Genomic DNA, 19,391 nt, shown 5'->3' with positions numbered 1-19,391 from the left:
AATCTTTTTAAAATGTCATTATTTTTCATGTTTTGCATCTGGGTAAATACTCCTATTTTGGCATCAGAAAGAGAAGGTAGGTTCCAGAAGCCATTCAGCTGGTAGGAGACCTGGCAGCCTGAAAATCAGTTTTTGACAAATTGGAGAGGCTACCTCCTTGCCCGGCACCTAGACAGCATGTGGCATTTCTCAAGGTGGCTTCATCCCTTCCACCCCCTGGCCCAGTCCAGACCACACTGTTCAGGGCTCTCCCTGGAACCATGTGATGCCTGGAACATTGCTATTTCCATGGTCCTTGGAATCATCCAGGAAGGTTGCTGTGACCAAAGCAGATATTTAAAGAGAAGGCCTTTAGTTATTTGGGTTTATGCTATAAACCCACCTAATGACCTGTTCTGCTTTGCTGCTGAGAACGATTTCTCTGCTTTATTCAGCAATCATGCTGTTATGCTGACCACACACACTATGAATAAAAGGACTCCTTCCAGATATGGCTCCAAACAGTTGATCACAAAAGGTTTACCCTTAGTGTCACAAGGTTAAGTATTTCTGTACACTCAGCCCTTAATTTGGAATTATATATTCATTTGACTCAAGAGTTTTTTTTTTCATGATTATTAAAGACCTCAGCTCTCCTCTATGTGCTAAATTAAGCCAGGAAAGATTGAAATTCATCACCGTCCTGAACTTGTTCTTCCCTCCTCTGGGCTCCCACGGCACTTCATACTTTACTCTTAATTCTATATTTACTAGGTGTCATAATCATTTATGTCTTCCTTTTCCTCTAGCCAATAAGTGCCTTAAAGATAATATATTTTAGTCATCGTTTTTTTTTTTATCCTGAAGCCTAACCAAGTGCCTGTCAAGGACTTAATAGGTACCCAATGTCTATGTTGTTGGACTGAAATTTCACAAGTCCATGACAACCATGCTAATGCCCTCAGGCACTGGTTTTACTAAAAATCTCATTTGTTCCCCATTTGTACCTCATATCAACCTGCTCTTTATTCTGTGTACCACTGCAAGCCTGCCACACAGCTCTGCCTAAAACCATGAGTGGATAATAGTTCTAAGGGGATAGAGAGGAATGCTTAGAAAGTAAATGGAGACCATATCACTATCAGGACTTACCCACTTCTTTACCCATATATCCCATCTTTTCACTCAAGCTCAAACACTCCATTAACCGTACTAATAAAAGGAAGCTATAATACACAAAATTCGAAACAGCAGATCATCTAAATAATCCCCTTGTCCTTTGGGGGAAAGTGTCATACAGAAGCAAGAACCCTAACTTCACAGACATGATGCTGAAATCATGCTTCTTATTTATAAGATGATCCTGGATGAGTCACTCAGCCTTTCTGAAACTCAGTTTCTTCTCCTGCTGCACTTCCCTTTCCTGGCCTTAGGACTCGTGTCTGGATAATACAATTTGTACTATAGTCTGCAAATCATAAAACCCAACACACGTCTAAGATCATGTGAATATGACATTTGGAATGGAATCTGATGGCAAGGAGTGATGCGTAAGTTGGCATAGGATTAATTGTTGGTGTTCTGCCAAACAAACAGTTCCCAAGATTGAACCAGTGACAATGTGGGGAAGCAGTCCAGCTCCGTATTAGGTACAGGGATAACTGGCTGGGGTTATAAAAGAGCCATGACTGATCCACTACATGGCTGGTTCCTCTGCAGATAATCAAGAGTTGACTAATTCACAGCAAGGGCACAAGACGGCACCCTGCACTGCCGTTATCCATATGGTGGAAAACGAAGGTTGCTTGTGCCAAATGTAGATCCAATTAAAACTTGGAAAGGTTGCTCCGTTATCACATTTGCAGCCGTAATTAAATCTGCGACCGAAAGGAGCTGCCAAGTTTGCCTTTCTGTTTTGGAAGGTGGGACATCTGTTAACATTAGTGTGGACATGGAGCATGGGGGAAAGTTACAAAAATTCTGCTTCAAAATGAACATTCAAAAGAAACGATAGGTTCTTTTAAGGCTCAGAACACTCAGCCTTCTCTTGTTTAGAGTCTCAGTCTCCTTGTTGCCTCTCCTCATTTGTAATTTTTTAATCTGGATGACTTTTCTCTGCCATTGCTCATTTCCAGAGTCAGAGCTCTTAAAGATTAGAATTCAGAACTGACCATAATTTTAAGAAGGAAGGTGATCTATGACCAGAATTAAGAAGGTTTAAGGAAGACCCTGGATAGTTCCTACAGGACAGCGCTGGAATGATATATGACTTGATTCAGCCACCTATAGGAGGCAGCAAAGCTGGAGGGCTCTGCCCAGAGAATGTACAACATCAAGAGTGAACCTTAATGTAAACTATGGAATTTGGTTGATAATAATGTGCCCATGTTGGTTCATCGATTGTACCAAATGTGTCGCACTGATGAGGGATGTTGAGGGCAGTGGAGTATATATGTGTGGGAGGGGAGGGCTATGTGGAAACTCTGTATTTTCTGCTCAATTCTGCTGTAAACCTGAAACTGCTCTAAAAAAATAAATTCTATTTTTAAAAAAGCTGGAGGACTCTGGAGCACACAGTTAAGTAATAATGTTAAAGTTCTGCAGTATATGTTACAGACAACTTGAACTTTTGCATTCACAAATTATTTTAAACCACATGGCAATCTTACATAGTAGACAGTTGTATTGTCATTTTGCAAAAAAAAAAAAAGAATTAAGATTCTGAAACACTGAAATGCTGATAATCTCACAGCTTAATGGTAGAGAGAGGAGGAATAAAACCTAGGTTTTCTAAACCCTTCTCCACATATATGCACTTAATTTATAAGCTATGTTAATTTATGTCAGTAGCGCCAATCATCCCCCCTAACGAGCTAAGTGTTTCCATTGATAATGATACTGAAAATTGAATTAACATCCATTTTCCTTCCTATCAGGAGGAAACCCTGACTTGAACAATGTGAACCAAAAGGCACTCTCTCAACAGAGCACTGACAAATTCTGCACTGGACTGTGCAGCACCTGGGCCCTGAAATTTATTGCACCGAGGAGGGAATGGAGAGGAATGTCACGGAAAGAGCTCTAAGCTGAGGGACCTGAGTTCTGGTTCTTGTACTACAACCTTGACTAAAGCACTTCATTCATTTCAGCATCATTTCCACAATAAGAGGAAGAGGTATGGCTGAAGCAGTTTCTCCCTAAGATCTCTGCCAGGCTTCAAAACATCATGATTCCCGTGAAGGACACTGAGTGGGAGCTGCACCTTATATTTTCCTGATGTATTGTCTGATCTGAGTTTGAATGACTCTAAGCTCATGCAGGCTTCACACTTACCAACATTTTCCCTATAGTGTATTATCTATAGGAATTCAGCCCTCAGACTCTCCAGCCAATCACAGTGCCTTCAGTGATGATAAACCTAGGCAAGGGCGCAAACAAATTAGCTCTGCAATTAATGACACGACGGCGAGTGAGATCTCAGAGCCGCAGTTCACATAGGAGGGTTCTCAGCAGCGAAGGTGCCTGCTAGGCCTCAGCAGTTAGTCTTAGGTGGTCATTTAATTTTATATGAAAGGTGGCTTAATAAGAAGATGGAAAAAGGAAAAAAAAATCTGATCTCATATATTTTTCTTTCTCTTTCTGGTTTACTTCACTTAGAATGACATTCTCCAGGGACATCCAAATGGTGTTATGTTGTCATTTTTATGGCTGATAGTATGCCATTGTATAACTATACCACATCTACTTTATCCAGTCACCTGTTGATTGACATTTAGGCTGTTTCCATTCTGAGCATATATGACTAAAATCCAGCCTTCTTTGCATACATATATAGTGAATTCCAGAATTATTATGTTACATACAAAGGAAGAAATGGAAAACTGGAGATCAAGAGAACTAGTTTGAGTAGTTTGAAAGGTCAGAATGTTCCAGGGAGGGCTGAATTTGGTATTCCTGACTCCAAAAGAGAATGTGGTATGATTTTAGTCTATGAAGGACCTTTACATGCATGTCTTTGTTTGATCCTCCCTATAACCTTTGAAGGAAGAAGAAAGGGTGTTATTCTCCCCCATTTAATAGATGAAGGGGGTCCATTAAGGGTTGCGCACAAAGTCAGACATTAGGAAGTCTCTTAAGCATTTGAAGCCGCCAGAACATATGTTAAAAGCTCACAAAATATATAACTTCTCTTCATATGGCTGTTTCAGATGACCACTAAAACTTACTGATTCAAAGAGCCCCACTCCCCACCCCAAAAGGCAACCAGCTGAAACAACTCAACATTCAAGAACATAGGTATCAGGAGAGATGGCATTCAGTCTTTCTGAGTCTAATGCAAGTGGCCAGAACAATGTCATATAGTCAGTTTAGCTTATTATAGAAAAAAAAGACTGTTGTTTTGAATAGATGTGACATAACAACTCTACATGGCTAAAAATCCTGTTTCCTTTGGGTATTTTTTTCTTTCAGATTTTTATAATAATTATTATTATTTATGTCTTAGTAACATTTGTATAGCAATTACAGTTGAGTGCAATCTACAAAGAAAAATTATTCTAATGTATATGAACTTAACTCCCTAATTAAAGTCTTGTAATAAATAATCTTTTGGCCTTTCCACATCTTACCTAGCAAACTCTTAAATGACATCAAACCTCAGCTCAGTTCTGAAATCATTTTCTGACTGCCAACTCTGTGTCTCCATCACAAATTACATTTGGTAATTCTCTTTACTCTATCGGCCTCAAAGCTCCTTGAGGTCAGGGGCCTATCTGCCGTTGTATCCTGGTCTCCTGTCGCATCTATAAAGATGCTCAATAACTGAGGCTGAACGGACTGATGGAAGCAGGAACTGGGAAGTGTAATCTAGGTAACACACTGAAGAATGTGCACTTAACACAATTCACTGCATTATGATAAAAACATTCTAAAACAGGGTCTGTATTTTGTGTCTCAGTTAAACACAAACTGCTTTCTCAGGAGACAGAGACTCAAAATCAGAGACTTGGACAAGATCTCCAGGACCATCTGGTCCAATCCATGCCTACAGACAAATAAGTGAATGTCTGAATAATTCAGGGGATTTTCTGTTTTGTTTAAAGCTTCACTTTTTTCCTTAAAACAGGAAGAGAAAGGATAGAAATCTCCTTTGTAGAACGTCTGTTTTCAAGCCAAAAGAATGCTGCTCCCTTGCCCTAACCCTTGAGAGAATGGACTCCCAAGAGTCCCTGGAAAACTGCCACTGACATAATGTGTCCTTGTTCATGTTTTCGCATCCATTCTTCCATGGGCAAAATCTCTTCCTTTCTCACACACACTTTCCACTACAGAACAGAATGTCCATTTCACACTGTTCAAAATCTCTGTCTCATTTTTCAGTCCTAAAAACGATACAGTGCCCTACAGCTTTTCAGACACTCATTCTTCTAAAGGCATTGGCTGCACCAAGTTTATTGGCTGTGGATTTAATAAACTCTCCCGGGTGCTGGTATCTTTCAGCCTGTCAATTTAAAAATCCTTTCTTGTGCACCATAGATCACTGCAGAGAGGGAAGAGTACTCACAGAGAAAAACAGCAGGAACATACCAGAATGCAAAGACTGCAAATGAATGGCTCAAAGGCTGCCACTGATGAAGATAATGAATAGCCCAGTTGTAAATAAAATCACTTTAAAAATGCAAAGTGGGATGCCACCGTTAGGAAAAGGTTGTTTATGTTATGACACCTTCAGAAGTAATGAATGCAATCCATGTTAAGAATTACCCAAGTTGTCCACTTAAAAGTTCTTAGATTCCCTACTCAGTGCTCAACCCTCTGCCTAAAAGAAGAAAGATATAAACAGCTCAGTCGGTGGTCTTGTTCCTTATTTGCTGATTTCATTTTATTCTCACACAAAAGCAGGACCGTTCTTAAGTCCAGCCCTCCTGAGGGATGGCCCGTTTCCTTCCTTCTCTTCTGAATCTGACTCCATTCTCAGCACACTGCAATCGTCCACATGCTGCCTTACGTTGCCTTTCAGCTGTGTATGTTTACACTTTGTCTCGCCCAATTAAATCACAAACTACTTGAGGGCAGGAATAATGACTTATATTTCTCTTGTCGAACCCACAACAGCTGGCAGAGTGAAGAAAGCACAACACAGGTGCTCTGTATAAACCCTTTGATAACAGTAGAATGGAAAACGCGTGGAGGCTGAGAGAGTTTGATTCTGTCGTTCCTCCTGGACTTCACAGAAATGCCGTCTCAGAGCTTTCTCAACTCATGCATTATTGATTTTCACAGGTGGCACCTTTTTCTAAGGAGAGAGAGGGCACTGACAGCCAGCCACAGTGTGTTACAGTCATCAGCAACAATCTCGGTCTTATCTTAATCAGAAACCATTGTGCAGTTAGGATGGGTCCTGTAAATGACAATCACCACACCATTGTTACATGGTGAATGCACCATAATATCATCAAAGCAGAAAACTGCCCCAAAGTGTTCTCTTAAGTAATCAGACTGAAAGATGAGGCGCTGGCAGGTAATTTGTCCTTATCTTTCTTCAGAAAAACTTAGAAGGGACTTGAAGTTGAATAAATCACCGTGAGCAATTGTTGGAACAAAATTACCCAGGGCATTTTGATACCTTCCTGTCTTCACACATACAAGGAAGATAATTTTATAGTCATGATTTTCATATCATACTCTGGGCTCTGTAATTCTGTATGAGTGAATAATATTCTCCTTCTCCCATCAGAAATAGTATCCCTGAATTGATTCAGGCATAGGGTTTCCCAGATATAAGAGATATAGACACAGATTAATTGGTTCCCCAGTTTTCTGGAAGATGTTTGGCCCTGAGACCAATCCAGGAAGTACAGGTCCTGTCAGCCAGAAGGAGAGATCAGAGTGTGAAAAAGACACTTTAGGGAAAAAAAGGCAAGGTCAAGAACAGATAGGGTTTGGCTAGAACGCTTTTGATACATTTTTAAAAAATAATCATTGTAGTTCCCTGGGGAACTGTGTCATTTACTTCTTCAGTCTATATGCACAGAGCACCTGGTAGGTACAAATAACTATGCTGAGAAATGCAAAGGATACAGAGATAAAGGCCCATCCCGTGCCCTAACAGTCTTGTAAACTGATAGAAAACATCATATTATGCACAAAAGACATTAAGGCACCATAGGCAATACGTGGAAAGGAATGCCAGTGTCTTTCATAGCATTAGGTGATGTTTCACACACCTACCTGATATTCCACACAGCTCATGATTCAGCAGGCTTGGAATATACCTAAGAACCTGTGTATCTTTACAAAGCTCAGGTGACTCTTATAATTAGTTAAATTTGAGAGAGCTCCAATTAGAGAGAGAGAGACAATTTCTACATGGAATGATCAGTACCCAATCGGGAAAGTTATAGCTACTCCTCTGGTTTTGAGAAATAAATAAGATTTCTATAGTGATATAAATGTAGGCGTGGAGAACATTCTAAAATAAGAAAACAACTTGAGCAAAGCACAAAGGCAGGAAGTCACAAAGCATAACAAGGGAGAGAGAAAAATCAGTCAAGGACGGAAGGCAGAAGCCAGAATATAGAGTCTTGATTGACAAGATAATGAGTGAATTTAGACTTCCATCCCCAGGGAATAGGAAACAACTGATGATTTTTCAGCAGAAGTATGGTCTAATCAAATTACTACTTATGAAGAATTATTTACCAAATAGGCATTTACAAACTGGATTGGATTCGTGAAAAAAAATTGGAAGCTTAGTAACAAGGGAAGGGCTATTGTAATAACTTAAGCAAAAATGGTGTATTGAACTAAGGAGGGGCTCTAACAAAGGAAACCATGGAATGAAAGAGCTCGGTTACTAATTGTATATGGAGGGAAAGGGGGAGGTAGGAAGACGATAATGCATTGCTAAGCCTAATAACTATGGGAAAATGGAGGTTATTAAACCAAAAGAAAGAATTCAGAAGTTGAGCTAGTTTGACAGGAGTGTTGGGCAGATGAAAACTTCAATGTTAGATTTGTTGAGTTTAAAAATTTGAAGAATATCTGAGTGGAACCATCTGGTATCAAGATGGGAGGCCAGGAATGTATTACCTTCCTAGTGAGTGGAGCAGGCCATGGATGGGACAATCAAAAGCGTTGCAAATACTCTTACCATATGGATCTAGCAATTATGCTCCTTGGTATTTAAACAACTGAAAACTTAAGTCCACATAAAAACCTGTACAAAGATGTTCATAGAAGCTTTGTTCATAATTGTCAAAACTTGAAAGCAATCGAGATGTCCTTCAGTAGGTGAATGGATAAATAAACCGTGGTACATCCAGATAATGGGATATCATTCAGCACTAAAAGGAAATGAGGTAGCAAGCCATGAAAAGACATGGAGGAAGCTTTAAAAGCATATTACTAAGTGAAAGAAGCCAGTCTGAAAATGCTGCATGTTGAATGATTACATATATCATGTATATGAGATATGTATATATATAAAATATTTTGGAAATGCAAAACTATGATGAGTAAAAAGATCACTGGTTACCAAGGATTGGGGAGGGGGAGAGATGAATAGATGGAACACAGATGATTTTTAAGGTAATGAAATTACTCTGTATGATACTATAATGGTGAATACATGTTATACATTTGCCCAGACCCATAGAATATCCAACACCAAGTGTGAACCCTAGTGTAAACTATGGAATCTGGATGATACTGATGTGTCCATGTAGGTTCATCAATTGTAACAAAAGTAGCCCTCCAGTGGGGGATGTCTATAGCCAGGAGGCCATGCATCGTGGGGGCAGAGAACTGAAGTAATAGGTACGAGATCTCTCTTACCTTCCTCTCAATTCTGCTGTGAATCTAAAACTGCTCTCAAAAAGTAAATCTTTATACAAACAACTATATGCCAATAAAATGGACAACCTGGAGAAGATGGACAAATTCCTAGAAATGTACAATCTTCCAAGGCTGAACCAGGATGAAATAAAAAATATGGGTAGATCAATTACCAGTACTAAAATTGAATCATTAAAAAACAAACAAAAAAACAAACAAACAAACAAACAAAAAACCCTCCCAAGTGAAAAAAATTAAACCTTAAAAAAAAATACTGAAGTCTAAAATTCCAATGATCCATTTTTCTCATGTTTCCATTACCCTTGCTCTCCTCACAAATGCCCATACTCATCAGGAGTGATAACACATCATAATCCTGACTAATGTTTCTAATAAAGTAGGAGAGAAAGATGCAGAATGAGAAAAGGGGGGATTTAAAGAAGTAGATAATTTTCTGGAAAGGAAGTAGGCAGGAGGGTAAGGGGTGCCCACGAGAGAATCAACTTCCACACAGATTCTCCTAAGACTGAAGAAAAATGCTTCCTTTGTTATAATAAACCCCAGATGTTGATGAAGCTGTGAAGTCTTGGGACTCTCATATAATTGCTGCCAGGAATGTACATGAATACAGTCATTCTGGAAAATTGTTTGACGTTATCTACTAAAGCTGAGCATATGGGACCACCACCACCACTCAGCAATTCTACTCCCAGGTTCATAACCAATAGAGATGCTATATGTATTCACCACAAAGGCATTTAGGAGAATGTTCATTGCAACACTGTTTATACTAGCCAACACTATAGCACTTAAATGCCTAGCAACAGGAGGATGAATAAAAGTATTGTGGCGTAATAATAGATACTATACAGTAATGAGGAAGAAAAAAACATTGCTACACACAACAGCCTAAATGCCTGGGACAAGCATAGTAAAAAATGAAAGAATCCAGACAAAAGATTCCCTTTATATAAAATTCAAAAACAGGTAAACCTGTTCTACAGTGATTAGTCAGGAGAGTGGTTGATTTGGGGAGGAGAACGGAGGCTGAGAGCATAAAAAAGATTTCCGGGGTGCTGCTAACATTGTATTTCTTAATCTGGGTAGTGATTACAAGAGTGTGTTCACTTTGTGAAATGCACCATGCTGTGATTTGTTTCTTGCCTTTACGTATGTTCTAGTTTAGAAGCTTACTTAAAAACTGTACAGGACAGGAGGATTATGGCTGATTTTTGGCTCTGGATATCAGAAAATGTTCTCTAAAGTAACATAACCTGGGATTTTAGGGACTCTGTTATGCAGTTTAAGTCATACACAATTTAATATTTATTTTGATCTATGACATAACTAATTAAAGCTGTATGTTGATAAAGGGGAGAAGAAACATACTTCTACTCCATGAAAAAAAGCTTCAATTCAAATTGGTAGAATCACCCTCTTCGATATGAACTGAGTAAATCACATACTTAAGGCACGTTCTGAGGCCCAAGAGCTGAGGCTAAAACAAAATACAACAAGACTAGTTCAGATTCAATGGGTTTGGGAATTAGCAAGAATGGATTTGGGTCACAAATGAAAGCTGTCAGCCTGAAGAGAAGTAGAAATCACTAAATGTCAGCTCATTCATGGTGTGTAAAACTTTAGAGTCTGAAATACAGAGATTTCTAAGAGGACCTGCCCTCCCTAAGCACTCAGTCAGCAAAAGGTTTCATAGGAGCCAACAAGGAGTGGAATTGAAAAACAACCCCCCTTCAACCCTCCCCTCAGCCAGCTCCCCCCCCCCCCACACTGTGTTCCTGCTGCCTGGTAAGTGGCTGCCTGGAGCACAGTGTCAAGAAAGATTCTGAGGCCGTCTGCAGGTTCAGCAGTAAAGAGCATGGGGATGGCTCCTCTGAATTTATTTGCAGAGTAAGGGGAAGAAATGTAAGGTGATCAACTCGTCTCAGTTTCCAGGAGACTCTCTGGGTTGTAGCACTGAAAGTCCTGTATTTCAGGATCCCAGGCAAACCAGGATGGCCCCCACTCCACCAGGGAATGATTTCCTGCTTTTGCCTTCTGTGGTCTAGTTCAGAGACCCTGGGCCTTGGAGAAAAATAACCTGGGTTGGTTTTCTCTTTTGCACAACTAATTTATTATATATCTTGGAAACCCCACTTGGTCTCTAAGAATCTCGAGTTTCTTGTGTAAAACAAGGAAAATAATATCTAAAGTATAGAGTGATGAGATGATAAAAGGCGACAATGGTTATAAAATAAAAAGCATGGCAAGTCACATCATGGAATCTCCATAAATATCACCAGTTTGCTCTTCTTTCTGGAACAGCAGCTTCAGTCAGAGCCACAACCAGCAGCATTAATGAGGCCAACCCCCTGTTTTACGGAGCAAGAGTAAGTGAACCCCATCCAAATCAGTTTCCCAAACTGTATACAGTGATGTCTTATTAACACACACACACACACACACAAAGGGCTTTAGGACAAAAATATTTCCCAGACGCTCTGAGTTAAATAAAGATAAACAGGTTTGCTGTGAGCTACCACAAGATCTTGTATATATTTCCCCGTGCTATACAGTATAATCTTGTTTATTCTACATAAAAAAATAAATTTTAAAAAAGATAAACAGGTTCTTTAATGTGGGACTTTCCATCCAAGAGCGGGAAATGTCATAAACAGCTTTTCCCAACTAGTTCCCAAATGAATTTAACCAAGAAACCCTCCCCCAAAATCATCTTAAGACTAGTACTCTTCAGAATCCACCTGGTAAAATGCTGACCCACTTCTCCTAGAGGAAAGCAATGCAAAGCTAAGGTCTGAATGATAAGTGAGTCCAAAACCACTTGCTCCTCAAGACAGGAAATTACGGGCAAAAGGAAGATAAGGGTCTGAGAGTCAGGTCCACATGTTGATCATTACTGAGCTTTGTGACCCTGTTCCCTTCTGCACAAGGCAGGCAGTGGGTCTCCATATCCCTCTCAATATTCGTCCTTTTTGAATTTATTCCCTTGGAGGCAGCATTATTCAGATACCTTAATCTTAAAAGGTTAAACAGAATCCTTTCACCATTTTGCTTTTTGCTCCCTTGGTTATTATTATTACTTAGTATCCTTATTTCCTTTTTAACTCCTTCTGCAACACAGTATCTCTATCATTTTTGTACGTGTTAATCATGCCCCAGTTTCCACTGCTGACTCCACTTCCTGCTCCTTTGAGCAGGCTCTCACTCTTGCACATCCCATGACTTACTTTTCCCAGCTGAGGATGGGAGTTTTCATAAAGCACCTCCACATACAGATTTGTCTGAGCAAGAAAATAAACTCACAACTATGGGCCCCAGTAGTTCCCTGGGCTGTGCAGATAATGCACTCCTGGGTCTCATTTTTTTTTTCCTGGTAAAATTGCAACAAGGACCAAAAAACAGCACGATGTGAATCAATTCTTATGACAGTAATTGTAATGAGGATGGGAAACAGTACAATTTAGGCGTTTGACACCCGAAGCTCCACTTGGTAGAAATCTAATCTATTTTTCATTAGAGTTTCCTCACAGAAGATCCCAGGGGACAGGTCAGAAGCCCCTGCTCCACTTGCAATCAGATTAGTCCATCTGGCCTCCTGCCATCTCTAAATGTTGCTTTCTGAATAATAGTCACAGGCAGACGGACAGTCAAGTGACATCTTTTTAGTTTCAGCCAGGAAAGAGAATCCAGTCCACCATGCTGAAATGTCACGTTAACAGTGCATGCAGAAAAGCTATTGCTGCCATGAAAATTATGGGGTGAAATTTTGATGGTATGTAACTAAAGGACCCAACAATTCTCAAATCACACCCTCTTATCCTCTTACCACATGAGATTTCCAAAGGAACTTAACACAGAAGATATTATAGCAAATGATTAATAAAATCTCTTTGTTTTTAGCTGAGCTTTGCCTAATACTCATTATAGAAAAATGCTAATAATATTGAGTTATCATAAGCAGCTTTATTTTAAAGCCTATGCACGACCATCTGCTTCTCACCTGAAAGCCTGGATCCAATCTTTACCATCCCTTGGCCCAGAGCTATGACCAATGTTTGGGGGGAAAAGTAAAAAGGAAGATGGCCAACCCTGTTAACTGACCCATCTCAGTTTACTAGATTCAAGGCCTGGAGAAGTGGTGACCAGATTGAGTAGCCCATACTTATATTTACAGTAACCCTGCTCACAAGTGAAACTCCTCCATGCATTACCTTGGGTTCAAAGTCATGAGTCAGCAAACTACAGCCTGCAGACCAAATCCAGCCCACCCTCTATCTGTCTGTTTTGTAAATGAAGTTTTATGTGAACACAAAACTTAAAGTTTTAAAGGGCACATGCCCATTTGCTTGCATTATGTCTATGTCTACTTTCACTCTCTGACAGCAGAGTTGAAAAGTCACTAAAAAGACCATCTGGCCTGCAAAGCCTAAAATATTTATTTTTGACATCTACAAGAAATGTTTGGTAATCCCTGCTCTAAGCAGTCAGGTTTACTAATTACCCTCCCTGTGGAAAAGTAAGGAAGAGGCTGAGGATAGATCTTAGAGGAGATAAGGCAGAGGCAATTTCTTCCAACTCACCCATCTCACTTCTGTTCCTGTTACCCACTTGGGTTTAACAGTCAAGCCGATTTCCAATCAGGGGGTGGTTGAGGTCCCTCTATGGAACAACCGGATACACATGCATGAGGCTTGATTTACTATTTCTCATAAAATGTTTTTAGAGAGACCACAGATTTTTTTCACTCCTATGATCTATCTTTGGTACATATACAAAGACATGTGTCATAATATTATTCATAATAATAGACAAACTTTGAGGGAAAATCTATATACTCAGCAATTGGGAAAGGGCAGAGCCACATGATATAGTGTAACCAAGCAGAACCCTGTTGTCATTGGTGACCATCTGATATCTGTAATGGTGTGTGTAACTGCTTAACTGTGTCCTAGTTTAAATGGTTTTTCTCATGCTCTTGCTGAACAGGGTTGGGCTGGAGAGGAGGGAGGCTTGGGTGGTCTGCCCAACCCCCTCCTGTTGCTGCATGTGGAGATCATGCTAAGTGCCCTCGTCTTGACCCTGACACCTTGTGCATCCTGTTGTTCATAACTCACCCCAACTGTGCATGTCTGCAGTTATTTTTAGCCCCTTATGGTTTCTTTGTATTCCATTGTTCGAGGTGCAGGTCTCAGGCTGCAGCAAGAGGTCCCAGGCCTCAGCTTGCCTAAAATACTAAAAGCATTTATCAGCCTGACTTTAAACTGCACAAGTTTTTCTCTAGAACATTTTCCCATGGAGCCCCTTCCTATGCATCCTTTGTTCTCGGTACAAGAATGTTAAGAGTCCTAAAGCTGGAGGTGAACTTCATAGCCAGCACAGGGAAGGGAATCACTGCATCTGCAAAAACAAGGACAACTTTGCAACCATTCCCTGCCCTGGATGTGATCTCTAAGAAAGCTAGCTCCACCTTTTGAATTCTTGAACTTTTATTGTAAAACCCCCTGCCTTCTCTCCCCAGCACTCACAGTCTTAGAGGCATTAGCCCACTGTGATCATTTTTCACCTGGTAAAGAAATAAAGCTGCCTTTACTACTTCATCCAAAATTCTGTCCTTGAGTCTCTATTCGGTGAGCAGGGTATGGAGGCTGTATTTTGGCAGCAATAGCATTAAATAATATATTTTCACAGAATGGATATTATTCACATTAAAATTCCAAAAAGATGGGATACAAAACTATGTGTTTTCAAAACTTTAAAAAGCAAACACACATATGCAGGCATATATACACGACATGTTTAAAGGTACTTGCTGTGTGTTATGCTTTCTTTCTTTCTTTCTTCTTATTTTTTTTTTTGAACTTTCCAAATTTTCCATAATAAACATGAGTTACATTTAACATATTCAAGTGGCTTTAAGTCTTTGGTTCAAGGAGCTACTTGAAGGGCCCAGACCAGAATGAAGCAAGTGAAGCATTAAGTTATCCATTTCCACCAAATTTTTGTAAACTTTAATTTTAACAAAGGCCTCCAGAGCTAAGAAAAAGTTGAAAACCACTATTGTTTATCATCTTCTCAAAACTTTTCTGAAGTAGTTTCTAAAATTTCCTCTTCCCATGCATGAGTGGATAAGAATACATTTTTTCCTAGATCTTGGATTAATGAATAAGAAGGGAATTTTGAAGGCTCAGATCCTGGGGCTCATGTGTCTTAATTGTAAGGGAATGGGGCCAAACTGGAATAGAATTCAAAAACTCTGATACCTCAGACTGTTGTCATGGGATCACAAAAATATCCTTCCTTTGTAGTCATGGCAAGAGAGAAATGGAAGGAAAAAGAATAGGGCAGCTCATCACTTTATAACACATGAATCCCTTCCCAGGGCAGAGGAGTGACCAGAGCACTTGGTCTCAATATCTCCTCTGCTCCAATGGCTTACATTTTCTTTTTTTTTTTTTTTTGCTAATTATGGTAAATTTTCTTTTCTTTCCTGCTTTTAATTTTCTTTATGATAGAAGAAAAATACTTAAGAAATAAATAAAACCCTCAAGTATTGCTTTGATAGGCAGATTTGCCTTAATAAGCTGTGTGGACTAATCCCCAGCAAAGTCACAGATAATAAAATGCATCCTCTGGGTTGGGGAATCAGTGTCGCATAAAATTAGGAAGCAATTTGCCTCCACCACTATTCTCAGTAGGTAACTGTTGCCTCAGGAACATACCAGCTATGCTAAATGCCATTTCCCAGCACTGGGCTCATGAACTCACTTCAGAAATTGTCACTGACGCAGCCTAGGAAGGAAGGTTCTCTGGTTTCATGGGGAAAGCAAATGAGGTGTTCACCAAGGCCAACTATTCTGCTAAGGCTCCCATTGTTGAGTCATGATAAATACTACATACATGAACACATGCGCACACACACACACACACATGCACACACACACACTTTCCCTTAGACACTCCCCCCATTCAACTGTTAACAAGCAGTCATTTTATTCTTACTGTGAGTCATCAGTGCTATACATCAGAATTCCTTAGTGGGGGTCACCTGTATATTCTGGGATCCTGGCATTCAGAAGAGGTTCAATAAATATTTGTTCAAATGACTCATAATAGACGAGCACAGGAGATTTGGTCTGGCTGACACACATTCTGTAGTAGACGCTACGATATCAATCCAGGTCGAAAGTTTAGCATCGTGTATGAGCTCGCCCGCAAGTGAACAGCACAAAGCAGAAAAGGATCCAAGGCAGGCGGTGCCCTCAAAGTCCAAATGGGTAGGTAGAATTAGGATGTTCCAGCTAAGAATAGAAGGGCTACAGCCACTGGGTAAAGTTTCAGAAGCAGGACTCTGGTTTAAAGGAGGACCCATAAGGTCAAAGATTAACCCCTTGTCATAGATGGCTTACAGGAAAATGATTTGGGGAAAAAAAAAAAGAATGAAGATGAAAACATAGTCTCAGTCCTGTGCATCAATACCTAGAAGAAATTATGCTGAGACCGTGGAGTGAGAGCTGATTGATTCCTTCTGCCTTAGATCAAACTTCTGATATTGGCGTGGGCCTAAATCTACAGGCAGGAATCAGCTGTGATAAACTTAGACAGAAGAGGGATACAGAGAAGGCAGTAAAACAGGCAAGGTGTGGCTCTTGCTGTATGAACATGGAATACACTGACATTTAGCTAGAAATTGTTGAGCATCCTTGTAGGTAATCGATAATATCCTAAATGCTATCAGCACAGATATATCCTTTTATGCACAGTTTCACTTCCCATGTTCATCCTTCCCAAAGAAATAAACTTACATACCACATGTGGTCGGTGTCTCAGAAAAAGCCCAGAGCCTAGCAGGTGAATGAACTCTTAAGACCTTCATTAATTCACTTACTTTAACACTTGGTCTACTTTGCCATGTTATTTCATTTCACAACAAAACATTAAATTAGTCATTTTGTTCCGATTGTTACTGATGAAGAAATTCAAGTTTGAAGTGCGTGCACAGGAGAGCAGGGTCTGTATCTGAATACAGATCTCTCAGATGCCAAAACCTGCTTACTTCTCAACTGTTCTTCCATAGGTTGTTGGAATCTTGTTAACTAGCCATTTGGAGTTTTACACTTTCAAACGAAAATTAGAACATTTTAAAATGTATTTAGGGAAACAAACAGAGGGATCACGTGAGAAAGAAGTCAATGTGAACTCAAGGACTCCCCCAGCTTCCACAGCTATGATAAAGCAAGGGTTTCTCCCCCCTCCTCGGCCTCATCTCCCCTTTCACTCTTAATGAGAAAAAGCCACACCATCCAAAGATGAGCCAGCCATAGTTCATAATATGTATATGAATATAATATTATCATAGTATCTAAATATTTTATGTGCACCAGATTTTTTTTTAATTATCTTGATTACAAGCACCTGAGATTCTGGGTTTGTCTTCTCTCTCTTGACACTGTCTTCAAAAAATAAATTCAATCTTTGTTAAACACCATCTTTAAATGTTACACAATGTTTCATTTTGATGGGGTTAGAACTCTTTCAGAAATGAGTTCTGAAATGCCCTCTTGCTGTCAGAGATTGCATTAGAAACTATTTGAAAAATACAGAGTCCTGGCTGAAGTTGCTAAAGGGATCATCATACAAAAATTCCAGTCAACACCTGAATTTTAAGCTGTTTTGAGAAGTGCAAAAGTTACTTTCTGTTTAGAAAAAGGTCAGTGTTTTGAAATTTCTCTTTAGGGTATAAAAAAGAAGAAAGAAGAGAAAAAACAGAAAGTATTTTCTTCTCTCATCAAAGACACAAATTGATAAAGACAAATCTAACAGCTCCATAGACCCCCTCACAATGCTGTTTACATAATGTGAACTCAGTAAATATAAAATAAATGGATTTTCTACTTAAGGAGAAAAATAGGAAATACTAGCTTCCTTTATTGAGAAGCCAAATACCTCTTTAGAAAGTGAACAGTGAGAATCTTATCTTAATTAATTGGTATAGTATGTGGTCCACATATACATACATACAAATGTATATATATATAAATCTGTACATATACATATATACATGGAGTTGACCCTGGAGCAAGGCAAGGGTTAGGGGTACCAATTCTCTGTGCAGTAGAAAATTCTCATATAATTTAGAGCCTGCCCTTTGCACCCTCGGATTCAACCAACTGCAGAAGGTGCATTACTGTAGCATTTACTATTGAAAAAAATCCCTATATAAATGCACCTGTGCAGTTCAAACCTGTGTTGTTCAAGGTCATCTGTATAATATATGCACACACACTCATGCATATGTTTTGTAAAGAATTCATTTTCTATTATACAAACTAAGAGGGAGACAGTCATGATCACCCACAATCCCACCACCAAGAAGGACATGACTGTTGACATTCTGCTGGGTAGTACTGCCTTCCATCTCTCGTACATACACATATGTGAGAGAGTAAGATTTGTAGAATATATATGTTTCCACTGTAGAAATCAACTGTCCATAAACCTTCTATTCTTCCTTTTGTACTTAACCAATAATTTCCCAAGTAGATAAAAATAGTCATAAACATTTTTATTGACTTCATAGAGTAACAAGCAGAGGCATCATACTCCATTAAAACTATTTTGCTGTGGTCTGTTTTTGGGAATGGTAATTATTTGTAATTTTTCACAATTATCAAAATTTTTCACAATTATCAAAAATGGAATGAATAATCTTTTGCATAAACCATGGACTATATATTTGTTACTATTTCTTAAGATAGAGTCCTTTAAGTGAGTGACTTTAGAAATAATTTGAAGTGGTTTTTAACTTTAAATATGTATGTTTTTTGCTTACAGGAATAATATCTGCTGTGGTAGGCAGAATAATGACACCTGAAGATGCAGCTAGGGGAGAAGAGTCACAGAGATGCAACTTTGCTGACTTTGAAGATGGAAGAAGGCACATGGCCTCTAGAAGCTGGAAAAGACCAGAAAGTGAATTCTCCCCTTGATTCTCCAGAAAGGGACACGGTCCAGAAAACTTAGCCCAGTGTGACCCATATCAGACTCCTAGTCTACAGTCTGCAATTATAAGCTAACTGAAACACAACAAATGTATGTTGGTTTAAGCCATTCCCTTTATAGTAATATGTTCTACCAACAACAAAAACACAACTACACACGATGTACAGAGCACCTGGAATACAGAAAAAGGCACAAAGAGGGTAGTCATCTGTAATACTAACAAGAGGAAGTTTTAAAACGTCAGTACATTTCTTTCTAAATAGCTTTTTAATGATAATATATGCAGACAGTTTTCTTTAATTTGAGGTACACCGAATCCTCTACTTCTCTCTTAATATTAAATTCATTAAACAAATTTTGTTAAAAACTCATTCAAAACATTTGAATAACTATTTTGTCAATCTATAACTTGCATGCACTATAACTTATCATACATTAGACTATTTTAAAATATTTTTTATTATTATTTTTTCTCTCTTTTGTATATATATACTATATTGAAGTACAGTCAGTTTGCAATGTTGTGTCAATTTCTGGTGTACAGCATAATGCTTCAGTCA

The 19,391-nt window shown here is 39.1% G+C and overlaps 1 long non-coding RNA gene across 1 annotated transcript; it reads left to right on the top strand.

The window, feature by feature from the left end:
• The first annotated feature begins 9,730 nt into the window (after nt 1-9,730).
• On the top strand, nt 9,731-18,937 carry LOC140686062 (uncharacterized). The gene is made up of 3 exons (XR_012059510.1): nt 9,731-9,801; nt 11,137-11,201; nt 18,664-18,937. It is a non-coding gene; the product is annotated as an uncharacterized lncRNA (long non-coding RNA).
• Nucleotides 18,938-19,391: the final 454 nt, after the last annotated feature.

This window comes from Vicugna pacos, chromosome 16 (genome assembly GCF_048564905.1).
Source record: "Vicugna pacos chromosome 16, VicPac4, whole genome shotgun sequence".
NCBI classification, from domain to species: domain Eukaryota; kingdom Metazoa; phylum Chordata; class Mammalia; order Artiodactyla; family Camelidae; genus Vicugna; species Vicugna pacos.
The sequence above is the reverse complement of the archived record's forward strand: the minus strand, read 5'-3'. Positions and strand labels throughout refer to the sequence as shown.